Source organism: Rhyacophila brunnea, unplaced genomic scaffold (genome assembly GCF_057557595.1).
Source record: "Rhyacophila brunnea isolate RB1 unplaced genomic scaffold, BYU_Rbru_1.0 scaffold_16, whole genome shotgun sequence".
In the NCBI taxonomy this organism is placed as follows: Eukaryota; Metazoa; Arthropoda; class Insecta; order Trichoptera; family Rhyacophilidae; genus Rhyacophila; species Rhyacophila brunnea.
This window is the reverse complement of record NW_028232816.1, coordinates 14,451,509-14,470,162: the sequence shown is the minus strand read 5'-3', so window position 1 is coordinate 14,470,162 and position 18,654 is coordinate 14,451,509. Positions and strand designations below refer to the sequence as shown.

The following is an 18,654-nucleotide window of genomic DNA, read 5'->3' as shown; positions in this document are numbered from 1 at the left end:
TTACTTAATTAGAATAATGCAGTTGGCAAATAAGTCATCGTAAGTCACAAAAAATTTTGATTTATTAACTACATAATTTAATAATGTTCTCGTGCTGTAAATTGAAGTATAAATTTTAATTGTAAAAGCCATTATTATAATTAACTCACAAGAAGAAGGTGTTATCGTATAAAATATAAACGAAAAAAATATTTAATAAGTTGTAGTGTATAAACATCGTAAGTCAAAAAATAATCCAATTCACGTAATTTAACACGTTTCATCATTGCCTTGTTTATTTTATTTGTATTCAATACTATTTGATGAGGTCTCATATTATGTTAATGTCAAATTGAAACAAAATCTTAAACGTTTCAATTTTCAATTATTATAGCAAGTGTATAAACGTAAGTCACAAGCAGAATGCATTAAATCTTCGCAAGACAAATAAATTTAATAATAATCAATTCCACGAATCATTTAACGCGTTTCATCATAATCATTATTCTTTTCGGTTTATTTGCATCTGCAATGCGAAAATTCGCTCTCGCGTACAAAGGATGTGAATAATAATAATGAATTATAATAATGTGAAATTAGCATAATTGCAGTTGCATTTCGGTTTTAGGGCCGCAGAAGTTTTGAACGCGAACCGCTCGCGATGAGAGGTCGTCGGGACCCTCGGCTTCGCATTAATATAATTATTCTGCATTTACATTTTCTTTGTGAAATTATTTTCAACTTCACACGAATCGTAGGCGTATTAAATCAACGTTCATATTTTTGAATATCTTTCTTTCTCGGTGGAAAGGTGTGTTGTAATATTTTAATCCAAGCGCTCCTTAACAGATGGAATTATTATACGAGTACATAACTAAAACCGAATTAAATACATCAATTCCAGTGGGTCTATTCTATACTTATCGAACACTAAATTGATAAATAGTATCAAACTTAGGGTATGTTTGTATCAAAATATTAGCACTTATTGTAACAATTACACGAAGCCGGTTTTTATTGTTGCAATAAGTGCGATATTTTAACAGCAGCAAGATAGGTGCTGTTAAAATATAGCACTTATTGCAACAATAAAAACCGGCTTCGTGTAATTGTTACAATAAGTGCTAATATTTTGATACAAACCTACCCTAAGTTTGATAATATTTTTCACTTTATCACTTTAGCGGTCGATAAGCATAGAATAGACCCACTGGAGTAAACGTGTTTTTTTGTTTGTTGAAATTATGCTCATTTAATTTTATACTGAAATTAGTTCGATTCTATTGATGCAGTACCCACTTCACATAGATTTTTTTACATCTTATACTAAATATTACTTACGTTCTTTTATCCATAGGCATAACATAAAGACAACGTAAAGATAAAAATACAACTTGCGTAATGCATTTGACAGTTTATTTCTATCTATTCCACAAAGTTTTAAAAGAAAATACCCTTACAAACGGACTGAAGAATCGGAACTCGTAAAAAATAAGCTAGGTAATATATATATTCCCGAATTGTATGGCAATATAGAATTTTAATCTAAAAAAAAAAAAAATTAAAATTAAATAAAATCAGCACCAGTTGCGTCCGGTCTTGGATGCAGAGCATGCCCAAGTATTCATTGAATTACTTACCTTATAATATTATTTAAGTAATAGGTATAAATACAAACCATTATTACTAGTTTGTCATTTATTAATATGCGATAAAACTCCATATAAATTATTTTTTTAAATTATCTAATTATTAATTATTTTGGACAAAGTGCAGTTTATCACAACAATATTATGCGCGAAGCTTTTGGCTCTGCAATAGGAGCCTACCATATTTCATACAATTCGATAGACTGACTGAGGTTAGGTCCATACGAAAAAATATCACAATTACTTGAGAAAAAATCCGACGTTTAGGTACTTATGTCAAGACAGATGGCGCGCTGTGGTATATATTTTTTAAACCTTTGCAATTTGTTTTGTAATCTGTATGGATAATACATTCCACCATATTATACGACATCTGTCGTTGGTAAATTAAATTATTTTTATAGAATTTAAAATAATCAAGTGATTATAATATAAATATGTCAATATGCAATTAAATAATATTTTTCTTAAGAATGTAGACTTTAAATAATCGCCTAGTATGGAGTCTTCGCCACTGCTACACACTGAACCTACTTCATCGGCATTTGGCCACCATTCTATTGATAACAATATAATTATACCTACTATGTAATATAATATGTAACAAATTTTAAGTAGGTATATATTGTGTATCATTCTAACAGAATCCCTATAGGTAAAAGTCACTGCACGCTACATAAATCAATGATTGACTTATCCTAAGTGTATCATGATCATATAGGTATAATATACGGATTGTTCATTCTCATCATGACAATAATGTACGTAGTATTTCAAATTTAGAATAAATTTATAAGATTGGAAAAAATAAGTGAAATTTATTGATAAACGTTTGTTTGGTTTTCATAAATTTATTATTTAAGTATTATTTTTACTAATTAGGATTAATAGCAAGAAGGGCCTTTTTCGCTTCACAAATATATCACGAGAATGAAGTTAAAGGGAATGGTTTGTTTACTTTAATATTTTTGTTTTCCCGCGATAAGATGTCGCGTTAATTACACTCATCTCGGATTTAGACATTGTCGCTGGTGGTAATTTCGTTCCGAAGTGACGATACCATGATTCATGACACACGATCATCATCAGAGTATTTTATCATAGTTGGGGCTCACGACTATGCCCGATTTAGCCGTCCGGCGAATGGGAGATCTATCAAGTGCCCACATTTGAAATAACGATTAATTATTGTGTGTGTACCTACTAACATTATATTTTTTCTCATAATATCTTACGCCCACTTCAATTTTGTGACTCTCTGGACCCGCGATGAATATCAAACCGAACACCTGCGGGATCGTAGACTTATAAATTAATATTTTCCAAATTGCCAAAGAACTGTCACTTACCGTAACGACTGACAAAATAATCGATAATTCCGGTTGTCACTCAAATTTATTTGAAAATGGAATTCAATTTCATAAACTATAAATAAAACTAGTGCTTTAATTTTGATCACGATTTAGCATCAAGCATAAGTCAAACACGAGATCGTGTCATATCCAACACTATTCATGTCGATCGTAATTGTAGCATCGCTGCAAGATGAGCAACGCGTCATCAAAGACACGCATGGGAAAACTATCGGTTCACAATCATGGATAAACAAACAAAAAAATGCCATTACCGATCTTTTTTATGTGGTGTCAGTACTCAGTCGGTTTACGCTTACATCTATACGAGTTATCGAAATAATAATTATTGCAGGTGTCATTTCTATATCTGTCTACTTATTTGATTTATGATTTTTTTAGGTACCGACTTTCCATAAATGTTCGGGAAATTCCTAGAAAATATAACCATAAATTTATTAAGTAGAAATTACATTAAATACAAGGGAATACCTACGAATACCTAAAAAGATCATTAGTGCGTTTTGAGCTCAAAACACACACCTGTCGTTGCGTTGAGCTTTTAAAACCGGCTGAGTTTTTAGAAAATTCACAGAAATGGCAAAAAACCTAACAAATTTTAATAATAGCGTCCTACTACATATAGGTACATCATTAAAATTCGTAATGTTTATTATTTCTAATGTTTAGTTTTGCAAATTAATAAAAGACACTATTATGCAATTAAAGAGACTGACATTTATGATTCAACTTAGGCTTAAACGAGATATACGTGCCTACCTAGGGCGAGGGGTAGAGGTAGGCTGTCAAAATTCGAAATAAATAGTGCACACTAAACGTTGTCAGTAATACTTATTTGTTTTCAATGATATTAGAATACCATTTACACATGGTGCTGGCTAGTTTTTAATTTCAATCAAATCCTAACCTAACCAAACCATAATAGTTTATGTATGCTATGGGCGATTTAACAAAAATAGTACACCTTTTCAGTTTTATTTATTTGTTTTCGTTCAATTAAGAATATGTAATCACTAATCATAATCGATAAAAAGTATTCTACTATCTATTTATTTTATTTTAGAAATGAATATTGTTTTTGACAATTATCTTCTACAGCTTGGATTAGGTAGAGTTAAATTGAATTTTAAAAACTAACAAAACACTGTCTACGCATTGTAGAGTTCAATGAAAATAAATATGTTTGACTGACATAGTTTAGTGTGCACTATTTATGTCGGATCTTATCAGCCTTCCTCTACCCTTGGCCACCGGTACCTACATACTACATCTCATGATATTACCAGGTTCCATAAAGTCGTGAAAATTAGTCATTTGGGATTTGATTATATTACAGAAGACACTCTTCAGTTGGCTGATCATTCCGGATATGAAGAGGTGTGGAATACCGCAATATAAAATGTAGCCACGTTGTCTTTTTTATCGCTCTTAAAATAATGGCGGTTTGCAGTTTGTTAATGGCGTTTCTGGCGTAGAGCAGAGAATAGAGATACCGTCACGATGATATATATAATTAACGCAATCTTGATTGATCTGGCGTAGACCAAAAAACATGATCGACATGTACTAATGTATTTTAATTAAGGTTTCAGCTTTCATACGCTTCGCGTGTAATGAACCAATGGTCGACATATAGGTATTATAAACACCTATGTACCTATTACTCTGATTATATTATCATTATCATATATCGAACAAGCTATTGTAGACTCAGTAAAAATTTATAATACGGTTTTGTGTAGCTTTTTGTGCTCAAAAATCATAGTTTAAACTAAAAGATTATACACAATAAAATTTAATTAAAATAACTGATAATACTGACTATTTATATCAGCCAATGGGTAGCCCATATAAAGCAAATTCTATCGGATAACAAATAATATGTTGGTGTTCTTGACCGTCTTAAATATTAAATTCACCTCTACCTCGTTCTGGAAATAAAAATTCGTCGTAATTATTATACGTCACCGTTTCAAAAATAGACGGCCATATAGTATTGAGATCAAATGCACGCGTAATTAAACATTTTAAATATATAATAAACTCACCGGAATACAAGGGAAATACAGAAAATATATATATAATTGAGTAAATTAGAAATTTGAACGTATCGTGTAATACCTAGTTAGGTACTTATATAAAGTTCTAGTTTAACACCCTCGGTGGCCGCGCGGAATAAGCGTTGGACTATCATGCCGTGGGTCCCAGGTTCGAATCCTGGGTTTGGCAAGTACACATATTGTTTTTCAATATGTGTGTGAGTCAGGGTATGGACCTAATAGGTTGAGCAAGTGGCTGACATCCATTTCTCGTAAAAAAAAATCTGTTAATACAAACCTCTACTCTGTGGAGGCCCATATGAACCTATTAGGATCGGACATGGTCGGAATAACGTTCTTTTTAACAATGTTATCAGATATTTGATACCAATCAATATAAAATAATTAATGTTCTTATCGAATAACTGGATCATTACTGCATATGATGCTCCACAATCAACGCCTATTTTTGATCACAATGCTATACGGCCATCTCTTTTCAATAAGAAAGCTTACGGTGACTATGCTACGGCAAAGTGGAATTGACATCTAACTCTAAAATTCATCTAGTAAGATTATCTTTATGAATTACACAAGGCTGTCAATGGAAGGAAAAGACATTGGCTACAATTCACATGCATTTATTTTGAATTTTACGAGTCTCGAATGGATAATTTGCACTTAATTATCTTAGGAATAGAGAGCATCAGTTGTTTATTCTCCCAAGGTGCAGAACCAACCTGCCACTGGTAATGCCAATTGGGAGGGCGATAACTATGTTCAACGAAATTGCTTCGGGTATTGATATATTCCACCTACGTGAAATGAGTATAGGTGGACGTTGTTTTATAAATTCTGTTAATATTTAATTTTTATGAATTCCTAAAAATAGGGTCTGCTTAACTCATCCGGTGTACTTCCTTGTACTTATCTAATTTATATTTTTGTATAAATGTTTAATACTGATTTATCTCTTTTTTATGTAATACTGTTTTATATTACTTTGTTTCTAAATGTCATGTTGTGAACGTCTTAAACTTATGATTTGTAATGTCGACAATATGTTAAAAATAAATAAATTAAAATATATAAATAAAATAAATAAATTAAAGGGGCCCTGGGCTAAAATATATTGAGCACCAGGCATACTAGAATAACTTAAAACTAATCAATCGCAGTTAGACATCTTAAACAAATTAGACTTAGTGAAAACAAATATAAGTAAGTACACATTTGATTTGACAATTTCAACCCTTATTTTATTAGTGTCAGTAGGTATCATAATATGTATCTGTGTTTCCAATTAAAATGTTTTTTTTTCACAATTCAAAATCAAATAATAAAAAACGTCCAAAATAATATCCTCATTTGATTAAATACTCACGATGTTATTACATTAATAGTTAATCATGCGTTGAATATCTCAGACACTCAGTTGTATCGATTAACCCTCTCCGACCGCCGGCCGACCTACCGGCTATGCCATCTCTCCCTCTATCCCCATAAAACAGACGAGATAAGCGCGTGCATCACGTACTCAACGGTCTTAATTTCTTTGTAATTAATTATGGCAATTCATCACCACGCGACTGCGCAGGCGCGGGCGGACGCGAAGTTCTACAAATTGGATTGTCAATCAGATAAATAAATAGGGTATCGTCTCTTGGTGTTCGACGTCTGGACGGTGCCCGAGGACGGCGCGGTGTACGCGCGCACCACTCTCCGAAGGGGTTAACGAGATTCTATTGGTCGATTTTCCTGCACATGCGCATACAGGATGTGGCTTTATATCTATCAGCAGTCTGGATAAGTAAATTAATGTGATAACGATGTATTTTCATTATTATTACTTAGGCAACAATATAACCTACCCTTTCTGGTACTTAATAAAAAAGTAACTAGGTTACTTATAATTAAATAATTACAGAACTTTTTATATATCACGTTTTTAAATTTTCTGTTGAATCATATAAACTTGACAATTCTATGTATTAATGAAAACTTTTTATTTTAATTGATAGATATCCTGAATAAATATGGAAAATATTGAAATGTCATTTTGACATTTCATATTGATTTCCATAGTAACGCACGTATATATTAATAATTTAGTTGCTAGGGGACCCCCTTAGCTACCAACAATAATAACTTTCCATACAAAACAGAATTAACTGAAAATGAATTCGATTCTGCTTAAAAATGGCTGTATTAAAAGAATGCATTGTCGTCGTGTTCTGATATATTCTAAAAGTTTCAAATGTCTAGCTAGTCGGGAAGTTAGTTAAAAATCTTCAATCGTCCAATACAAATCTTGGACAACAAGAAAAAATTTGTACTGGACAAACAAGAATACGAGCTAATAAAAACGTGGTAAAAAGAATTGCTTATAAATAAATCACTCAATCTCGCTTTATTAGAGGGTGGTATAATATATAGGAGGAAAGGAACAACACCTGCAACTCTGCGTGTCGTTAATCTAGACCAGTGTTTCTCAACCGGTGGTCCGCAGAAATTTCTGGTGGTCCTAGAATTTCTATTGCCTATTCCAAAAATCCCAATAAAATCTTCAAAACCCGTGCATCCGCAAGTGTTTGTGCCCTGTGCTTGAAATAGATTAATGGTTTTACGTGACGAAATCAATCGCAATCAGACGCTTCACTTGCACTATATTTTGCAATATAGTCGTTTCATACCGCTGAATTGATATTGAGAAACACTGATCTAGTCAGACTATATGCTCATATTGATTGCGAAAAATAGCAAAATTACAAGACCCGTCATAACTGTGCTATTTCTATGCCGCAGTGGGTGTATTTTTTAACATTAATATCTAATTACGTAAATAAGTACTAATCACAAATAATAATACAATAATGGATAGCATGTTAAAGAAACTTACATTCTGGAATTCGGAAGGCAAACGAAGGTCTGGTCGACCTCGTACAAGATTGAGGGATAGTCTCTAGTTGGATTTAAATACCCTGGAAGACCTAGATGGACGAGGCCAAGAGCCACATGTGGTTGTAGAGTCACGAAAATTTTTGATAATAGACGTTGAATTTGATAACTTCTTCACGTGTTAAACAATAATAATATGTAATAAAATTGTTAGTTGCATAAGAATTTAAGATGTACTTTTTTCAACCGTGTAATTTTGAAGAGGGAAGGTAATAATGGTGTAAATTCGATTTGCTATAGCTACATAGGTAGGTACATGTCAATTATTAATTGATATAATAGAAAACTGTTGATATATTTGGCGGTTATCGTTTCTATAAACGGAGTGCATTGTAATATGAGTTTCATTATACATAACATAATAGTATGTATTCGGGATTAAAATATTACCTGCAAGGTAAGGTACCTACTAAATATAATTTATTGCACCAGATTCTTATTAATGATAAAAAAGTCATTGATTCATTAAATAATGCAAGATTGAAATTAAATTTGACGGATATTAAATCTCGGGTCGCCTAATTTTATTTTTATGAATTCATATTTGTGCTGGGCGCATGTCACCCACGTGGTGCATTGTATGTAAATTCATCTGGTTGTATTTATTCAGCTTCATTCAACTTCAGTCAGAATTTTGATTCAACATTTGGGAAGCAATATGGGATTTATCCTGACGTAGGATTGAAATGATTTTCAGTAAATTAATTATATTATTAATCTTGGCAGGTAGACACCTACTCAATCTGATACGATAAATTGAAAGAGGCTTGAGAAAGAGATGCTTTATCCGCTTTACCCGTATCATCTATATCCGGCAGTTTCCCTGTAAAGACCTCTTAAAATGATATAATATAAAAAAAATATCGGTGAAATTAATCCATGTGACTTTATCTATGAGATCTTGTTATCCAGTTTGACCAAACTTCCCCTATATAATATACGTACATATATGATATTGTGTATTAGTATTTCTGTATTGTGAGAATTGAAAATGGAACCAGAACTGAACCCCAGAACCCAGAACAAAATCCAGAACGCGCCAAACCGGAATTCTATAAAAAATTAGCGGTTCCGGTAGTTCTATTGTGCTGTTGTTTTATCTAAAATTTTATAATATTCTAATTCTATTGTGGTCATCAATCACTTTTTTGCAAATCAACTTTTTATACCATCGTCAGAAGAATCTAGACATTTCATTCATTGATAGGTAGAACTAACTTAGATACGTTTGTTCGCATGGCTTACCCAAGTAAGTAAAGATATGCATTCAGTGACAATATGTGGTATTAAAAACCTGGACAAATACACATTATTTAGGTGAATGTGATATATCTTCTTCTTTGTCTTCGTCAGGACGTCATGATTGAGAATCGTGACATGGACGCTTTGGTTGTCGAACAGCCTTCTCAACGAGTTTTCCCCACTCTTGGAATATTACAACACGCAAAATATGTGTCCATTGGAAGACACATAGGATTCATTAACAGGTGACAGGGGCGTCCAATATTTGTTTTATTATTCTGATGCATGTCTAAAAGACAACCGCGCGGACACCACAAAAATGACATAATAATTATGACCGTTAAGCCGTATTCGATAACCGCTTCTGGATTACAGCTTGCGATAACTCGTAGGTGAGCACCTCAAGTTACACACAGGCGTTTATCGCTACACTTAAAGTACGGAGTGTCTGGGTAAGAGAGTGGTAGGGGGAGGTGGAAGTCAGTCAGCAGCTATATTTTGTTAACCTCGCCCCCTCGCGCCGCCTTGAAAATAAATAATAAATTATTGTTGATATTCTTTCGAAATGGACTCCACATTTTTCTGTGTGTGCGCGACTGGTAGTGTTCAAGTACAATTAAACACATATTTTTGCTGTAGATTTAATCGAAAAAAAAAATGATCAAAATCAATCGTTAGTAATCGACAAGAGTTCAAGAAGCTAGGGGAAGCTTTAAGCTTTCACTCTGGCGTTGACTAGTGAGATTAACAAAGAATAATCAATTATGCAGTGTAAACTATTCTGCGCGAGCTTTCGCAGTAATTTTAATTCAGCGAAAAGCTCACGTATCATTACCAGTTGCACTCGGCCGAGTAGTAGAGATCAACTGTTACATTACTTGCCCCTAAACGAGTGGGCGCTGACCGTTCATGATCCGACGAATTAATCTTTCCAGTGATTATTATTACTCGATGCTTGAAGGCAGTCACTCGCCCGTGTGATTAATCGATCTTGGGTGTTTTGCATTTAGTTAAAAAAGTGATATATATTTTTCTACTCCTCGAACTTTCATTATTTTAATTTAATTATTATGAAAATAGTTTCCCTCCAGTATTGGTAATTATATAACAGTATAAAGTATAAACAGTCACTGTGGTCTAATAACCAATTAGTGTGGCCGTCTATAAAGCCGTAAGCATTCGTGTGCTGGCTAAAATAAATGTGTTACCAATATGCGTTTGACACTGTACAAGCAGAGCGTTAGACCAGACCCTTTTTTGAGTTGCTCCGCTCCAGCTCCACTCCGGGACCTAATACTTGCTCCGGCTCCGCTCCGGGTAAAAAGTTTTAATAAATATTATAATATGTATATAAATGTTTAAAAAATAAGTACTTTGTTTTAAAATAATCGTCATTTTCATTACCTATTAATTCTATTAAACAAAACCGACAGCAAATCGTCTCTCATTGTTTACCTCTTCTGTCAAAAAGATGAGGTTATTTATCACTCGGCAGTGTTGCCATATTTTTTATAATTCCAGTTCTGCAAAGTGTCAAAATATACAATTTTCATTGGATTTTAGGACGAAAATTTAGTAATAAAAAACATCCGGAGCAGTGGAGCACTACAAATTTTCAGTGCTCTGACTCCGCTCCTGCTCCGGATAAAATCCCATTACTCCAGTGCTCCGTGCTCCTGCTCCGAGCTCCGCTCCAACGCTCTGTGTAGAAGGACTAAATGGGTTGACAAATAGCTAATAACCATTAAAATGTCCTCGTAACGTGTTTTTTAATATAATATCTGTCGAAGGCAAAAATATTCCGCTTAGAATCAAAAACGATAATTAATGCAGTTTGTGGCTGAAATATCATCAATTTTTAATGTAATCATTTGGGAATAGAGAGAACGTTAGAGTGCCATGGATTTGACCGACGCAGTATTTCATGATACTGTCTATCGCGTGGTTGGCTTAATTGATAGTACTATTAAAAGTGAACCAATTTTCATAAATTAGTAAATATTTTTGAAGTTATGTACTTTGTACCTAATATATTTTCTCAATGATTTATTGTATCTGTTTCTAGAGCTTTTTAACGTATATGCACCGATATTCGATTCATATCTTTTGTCCATTATTAAATAAGTGCTATTTTTGTATATTGGTTGGGTGTATCCGTATTGTACCTACATGGCAGTGGCGAAGGGTGGAGGTAGGCTGTTAAGATCCGTCATAAATAGTGCACATTAACCTTTTTCAGTCAAATGTATATGTTTTTATTGAAATAAGACTACAATTTACAGATGGTATTGGTTGGGTTTTAAAAATCAACTAAACCCTGCGAAAACCAAGCCATAATAGTATTGGTATATTTTAGGCGATATGACAAAATTGTGCACATTTTTTCATTCTTACTTATTTGTTTTCGTTAGATTAAGAATACGTATTACACATATTGTTGGTTCATTTTTTTAATTCATCAAGCTATGCCTAAACCAAACTATAATAGATAAAAATTATTATTCTATCTATAAAATATCCAAATTTATGTATGATTTAATTACATAATTTTAGATATTTTATAGATATACGAGTATTTTTTGACTATTATCTATTATGGCTTGGTTTTTGCAGGGTTTAATTGAATATTAAAAACTAACCAACACCATCTGTAAAATGTAGTCTTATTTCAATGAAAACAAGTATGTATGACTGACAAAGTTTAGTGAGCAATATTTATGGCGGATCTTAACAGCCTACCTCCACCCTTCGCCACTGCTACATGGTTTATACCTGCTTCTACTTTTATAGGTATACATACTTTATACTTGTAGGCATTACCATTCCCTGTTATACCATAATGGTCCGCGTAATTCGTGACAATACTAAACTTGTGCTAATGTAAATTTATAGGATTATGTTAAATAAAAATAACAACATATAAATTGTATGTAAATTAAAATTAATCTTTTTTTTTCTTTGCTTAATGATTGCCCCGACAGTCATCGATTACACAGAACGAATTTCTTGGCTTAAATTATAAAACAAATATTATATAAACACAAAATGATAAATTGAAATGTATAATTGAACCACCCCTATTCTGCTAATCGAGCGTCAGAGATAAAGGGGCGTGGCTCTCTTGCAATCAACGAGAATTTAAACAATAATAAATTCGTTGTTCTTTGTTAAACAGAATATGCCCGGCCACTTTTCACGGGTCAACTTGCCATATTGTGTTGTATTTATAATAATACGATTCTCAAACTTTTCACGTGCTAAGGAAATCGTCTAAATAATTATTGATTAACTATTTATGATTAACTATAATGTCTGAGACTTGTTGTTTGATTTGTGTGTCGCCATGTGTTCTTCGTCTTACCTCGACGTTTCGGATTCGTTGCGTTTCGTCGTATGATTGCGAACGCTGCTACAAGTATGCAGAAAATGGATATGTTTAGCTGTGAGTTAATACTAAGTGATCATGCTCATACACAAGTTAACTTTGTTATATATTTTCATTATCCTTGATCCAATTTCGCTTCTCAAGTAGACATTCTGACCCATTTCCGGGTTTAACCTTTTGTCGTGGAAATACATTTTTGTATTCGGTAAGGTAGGTCGCCAACCGCTCGGTAATGATAACCAAGAAATATAACACTAGAAGCACTTATAACTCGTGCAGAAACAAACATATCGGGGCACTGTGTATTAAATGCTGATGTGTATTAAATGATTTACCTACCTAATGGTAAATAACAGATTTAAAATTTTTAAACTAATGTTGGTGACGGCCATTTTTGCATAGATGATAATAATATAAATCTAACTCCGTAAAGTCTCAACCCGAACGTAGACCAACCATTCATTTAATAAAGAAAACTAATTATAATAAGATTTCTTTCGTTAATTTTTACATCGTCCAAGGGTTGTAGAGCCATCAATTATGGTGATAATAATATATGTAGAATCTTTTTATCATAGTTTAAGAACCATTCGCTTACTGTCTATTTTTTTGTGGACGTGAATGTTTCTCAATATTGGCGCCTACGATTTTAATAGTCAATTTTGATTGACGAAAGTATTATAATATAATTTATCTTCGTAAAGATAAAGATAATACAGGTAGGTACATAACGACTATTATAATACCAATCTAATTTATTTACATAATGTATAATATTTCGTATTGCGAATTCTGATTATGTAAGTGGGTATGGAAAATGAAACAGCGATAGCTTTATTTAATTTTAATAATTAGTACTTATTATCATATAAAATGACATTGAAAATTTTACTATCTATACATAAATATTTTTTTTTATTAAATCCACCTTGTCAACTTTAATCTTCTATTTTATATGGATAATTAAAGACTGTCATAAAATAATAATACAATAACAATAATAATTTTTAATAATATTACTTAATGTTTCTATGGTAATAAAAAATACGTTTTAAAGTTGATTTCATTGCCAATCCTTGAATTATGATTATTCATTATTATGAGGCGTAATGCAATTAAAATTTGCTATAAAGTATAATTTAATTCCATTTTATTTAATCATTTCTATTTTATTATCCCCATCGATAATTTTATAAATAGGTAATACAAAAATATAAATAATTATAATTTTTAAATCTAGCTTTATAATTATTGGTTAAATCAAGATTAACATTCGTACATTCTAAATTCAAACCCAAACTGATATAGGTATAACTACGAACATAGATAATACACTGTCATCGTGGTTGAAAACTCAACGTTCTTTGCTTATTGTATCACTGCCTTATCGTGATAAGATTAGGTTGTAGGATGTAGGTATATTAAATTGTATCATTATTTAGGCGAGATATATTATAATATGATGATGACGTTTTTTCGAGGGGTTTACTAGGGGGTCTATTTCAGATTGACTTTATTCAGTATGATTGACAAAAAAGTTTATTCCCTCTCTTAGGTAGGTAGTAGGTACACGGTAAATTGGAAAACCCTGTTGGAAATTTAAATTAAATATGTAGGTATATTAGTACATGATGCAGAATCATAGTAAAGTAAATACTACTTACTAATAAACTATCAATTTTTGACACAGTTTTTTTCAATTACTACATTGCAGTTATACAGACTATCGATAACACATAGATTTTAACGTCAATTATTTACTAACGTAACTTTTATAATTTCGATAAATATATCACGTTAATGAAATGATTCGATCATTTTAACCAATCTAACTGACCGAAATTCGTTTATGACTATTTTTTTGGTCTGTCTCATATTTTACGAGCGTCCTTTAGAAAGGACGCTTATTCACAGTGAAAAGTTTCCCCGGGAGCCTATGGTATTAATTCCTCTCATCTCGATGTTCAATCAATCAACCGATAACGAGCCGTATCGTTTACACATCTCTGTATAACGATTTCAGCCAAAACACGGTGTTCATGAAGTCTATTATTGAAAAGTAGTTTACTTAATCGTGTTAAAGACTGACATGAGTCAGCGGTGTCGTTGTTGGCCTTTGAGTCAAACGTTCCATAATAATATGCTAATGGAAACTCAACCTAATAACTTCGGTTTGGTGCGGCTTCTTGAGAAATATCCTTACAACAATAGATGATGCACTGCACATCGTCAATAAAACTGCTTTTTTTCATCTGATGGCATTTTATTCAGTGACGATTCATCAGTGCCGAGTTGATGCCATGAAATAAATCGGGTCTGTTTACAGCAGATAAGCGATTTTTCGACGTTTATCAGTTGGTTAGTTTAAGTCGCATCGATAATTCCGCGCGCACATGAAAATCATTATACGTTGCCACAAATAGTAGCAAGTCGATATTAGTGTGTGGAGAGTCTTACTGACTGCCTTATGCCGGGTCCACACTCGCAACATGTCGCCGGCAACCTCGTTAAATTTTACGATAAGTATGATACTCGTAATTATCGTAAAATTTCTTAAGCAATTATGATAATTATCGTTAAATTTAACGAGGTTGCCGGCGACTTGTTGCCAGTGTGGACCCGGCATTACATTGACGCTGTAACCCTTGTAATTAATTTTAAGGTGGGTCGCATATATTCGCAAAACAGATATAGCTCAATGATCGCGAACAGCGTTGTCATAAGTTTTGTTGGTACGAAATAATATTGACGTCTCAGTTTGTAGTTCAAAATATCGCCACCACCACGCACAGAATCTGCACTATTAATAGCGCTCAAGTAACTTTTTAAGTTAGTTCAATCAAACGCCACGTCAGCGTGTCAAATCGCCCAGAGCGAACACACAATGACAAAGACGGTGATCATAACGAAATAACATTTTATTTAGATTATATTATCTAATAGTTATATCCAACAATTTTATTGAAACACTAGTTTTCTAATTGGACATAGGTACCTACATAATATGTACCTAATTTGAAAATAACTCAGATATCTTTATACCTAAACTACTAGAAATTGAAAAACAATACAATTGCGTTAATTTTGGCTTTTTATAGTAGGTACTAAAATCTATCACTAAAAAAATGTTACATTCTCAACGCTTAGATTTTTGGGTTGGAATTAGGTTGGCTGAATTTTCATTGAGATTTGCAACATTACATTATTAGCGATCCGCTACGATCACCCTGTTGCACTTTCGTATTAATGAAGTATCCATTTTAGAAGGAATATTATTAACTGAACGTGTTAATGGGAATTTCTAACAAGCGATTATACAAACGAGAATCCATGCGCTCTACTCGGATATTGTTTCTTTTTTACCCACATGTCTTGTTATTATTAATTTCTTGTTGCGTTTTTATAAATTGTATTTCATTGTGCATCTATCGCTGTCGTTAACAGGAGATTTAGAAAAGGGTTTGGATCTAAATCCACTCAATCAGTAACATCCAACGATGGGTTATGATTAATTGATACAATCAAACTAGAAATCCCATCTAATTTTTTATGTCTTGTTCCATTTGGCTGTTGAATCGTTGTAATGAATTCTAATGTATCTAAGTCAGATGTAGGTTTTTTATTCCATTTTCAAATTAATTCATTGTCCTTACAAGTAATTATGTACCTAGTAAGTATGTTTTGGTTGCACGTGTACCATTCAGTTAGAAGATAGAAACCAATGACATATTATATTATTAAAACATAATATTATTCTGGGTAGTTTACCTTGTAAAAAGAGCAAAGGCGAATAATGGTGAGGTGAAGTGACCAAATGAATGAATTCATTGAATAACCAATGTCATCCACCATAAGGCTTTCAAAGGATTATGGTACGTTAGAAAAGGCTGATTCATTGTTCTGCAGTCAATGTCTGCAGTATATATCACGATCCTCAGTCATGAGGGAGATAGCGTGGAAGAATTAAATTATACATCATAACAAATCATGAAATTAGGACTTTCACAGAATGACATTTATATTAAAAAAAGAACATGTTACGTAATAATATTTTTTAAATATAGGTCTCATTGGAGTGCATTGATTAGTCTTAAATCTCTTTTTATTAGAGCCTGAAAAAATTGGCACGAAGAAAAAGAGCTAAAGCTTTATTCTGATATCTTTAAATAACGAGCATTTCCATTTTTTTTTTTACAGATAATCCAAAATAGCTATCTTAAAATGTTCGTCTCTAAAAATAATAAATACACATCTTTATCCATGATAAATGATCTTCTATACCGAATTCCCCCCACTGACGTTTCGACAGTCGTGGATACAAATATTTAATTTAGGAGCTAACCTAACCCTCACTCTACTCACACCCCTCGCTGTCCTTTGCCCCGGGTAGGAAAATGGCGTGAACGTTCAGCAATTTGCCAAGTCATCGTGCGAAGTAGGTGCTACAGTATATTTTTAATCTAGTACGAATGCTGCATTTGAATAAATGTATGTTTATATATAATGTGTAATATAAATACATCGTGATGAAAAAATATTTCTTTGGTGGATTGCTGAATCCTACCTATACCTATGTATCATATAGGTAGGGAAAATTGACGTCAGATACAACAAGTTGTAGTCAAAACAAATTAATTATCGTTTTTTCATGATTTCACTTAAAAATTGTTTTTTTTAGTTTCCTACACTGTCTATATTATGAAGATATTATATAGATTTGGTCTTTAGATTTAGGAATGGTACGTTGTACATTATTCAAGAATTGATATCCTCTGATTAAACCTTGGTTAAACTCAGTTGATTGGTTTTTAACTCCAATTGTCGGTAATCCAACGGTACCTACCTTGATACCAGGTGAGTACGGTGACCTTTGCTTGTAGGGATGCTGTTGAAAAAATATAAGTATCTACTTTTATATTAGGTATTTATTTACCACGTTCGATCCTAGGATCATAATATGGATAATGGACCCCCACATAGAGAGGGTTGTATTAACAGATTTTTTTTTTACTAGAAATTGATTTTAACCACTTGTTTGAACAATTGCGTAACAACACGTGAATTTTGCCACACCCGGGATTCGAACCTTGGACCTTCGATTTTATAGGCCGGCCCGGTAACCGCTGGAATAGCAGCGTTGACAGTTCTAATATTATATTCTTGAACTACATTGATCATGTGTAAGGATGCTCTGCATCTATCTATCTATAGCATCTATGGACCGCACGCTACTGCTAGATACCCACCGGCGTACTTGTAAGATTATACACAGATTTTCTGAGCAGTTCCAATTTTAAAAACAACATTTTTGACAGATGAACAAAACAAATGACAATAGTGTTACTGTCATTCTAATTAAATATATAGGTAGTCACAAATCATCACATTGTTATAAAACTTCCCTTGGGGCGTGACGTCATATACGGACGACACATTAGTATAAATTTTATAGAAGATTCAATTAAATAATTCAGAAATATTGTCGTAAAAGTCATCGGACGTGTAAAGCGCGCCAAAAAATAACTACTTAAAATCTATCAATCGTCATATTGTGACTGACTTGACTGTACCTACGGATTATGAAAAACAATGAAAAAATTCAGAAGAAAGAAATGTCATCAGTAAAATGCCGAGCGATACATTTTTGTACCGACTGAACTAAATTTATACGCGTTCGTTTATTTTTGTCATCAGGTATAGGGTAAAATTATCTGAAGTTTTTGTCGGAAAACTTAATGATATGTGAATTTAAATATTTTGTCTCTGAAAATAAAACCGTTTGTTGTTTGACTCAATCTTTAGCGTGGCTTTTAATTAAATTTAATATAAATGTAGGTGTATGCTTCTTCTCCAAATCTCTCATTTTTTTCTTTTGAAAATTTAATCCAGAAATTATTATAAATTAACAAATTATTCTAGGCCCTCTTAATTCTGGGTTTATTTTTTTATTCGTTAACATTTTAGATGATATCATTTATTTTTACTATTTATTTGATTATTTTTTGGTTGTATAATTCAGGAATAGTAAA

General features: G+C 32.5%; 1 protein-coding gene across 1 annotated transcript in view; it reads left to right on the top strand.

Moving 5' to 3' along the window:
* The window catches only part of LOC147074427 (protein dead ringer-like), a 277,198-nt gene that overhangs the window by 131,109 nt on the left and 127,435 nt on the right, over positions 1-18,654 (top strand). The window lies entirely within an intron of this gene.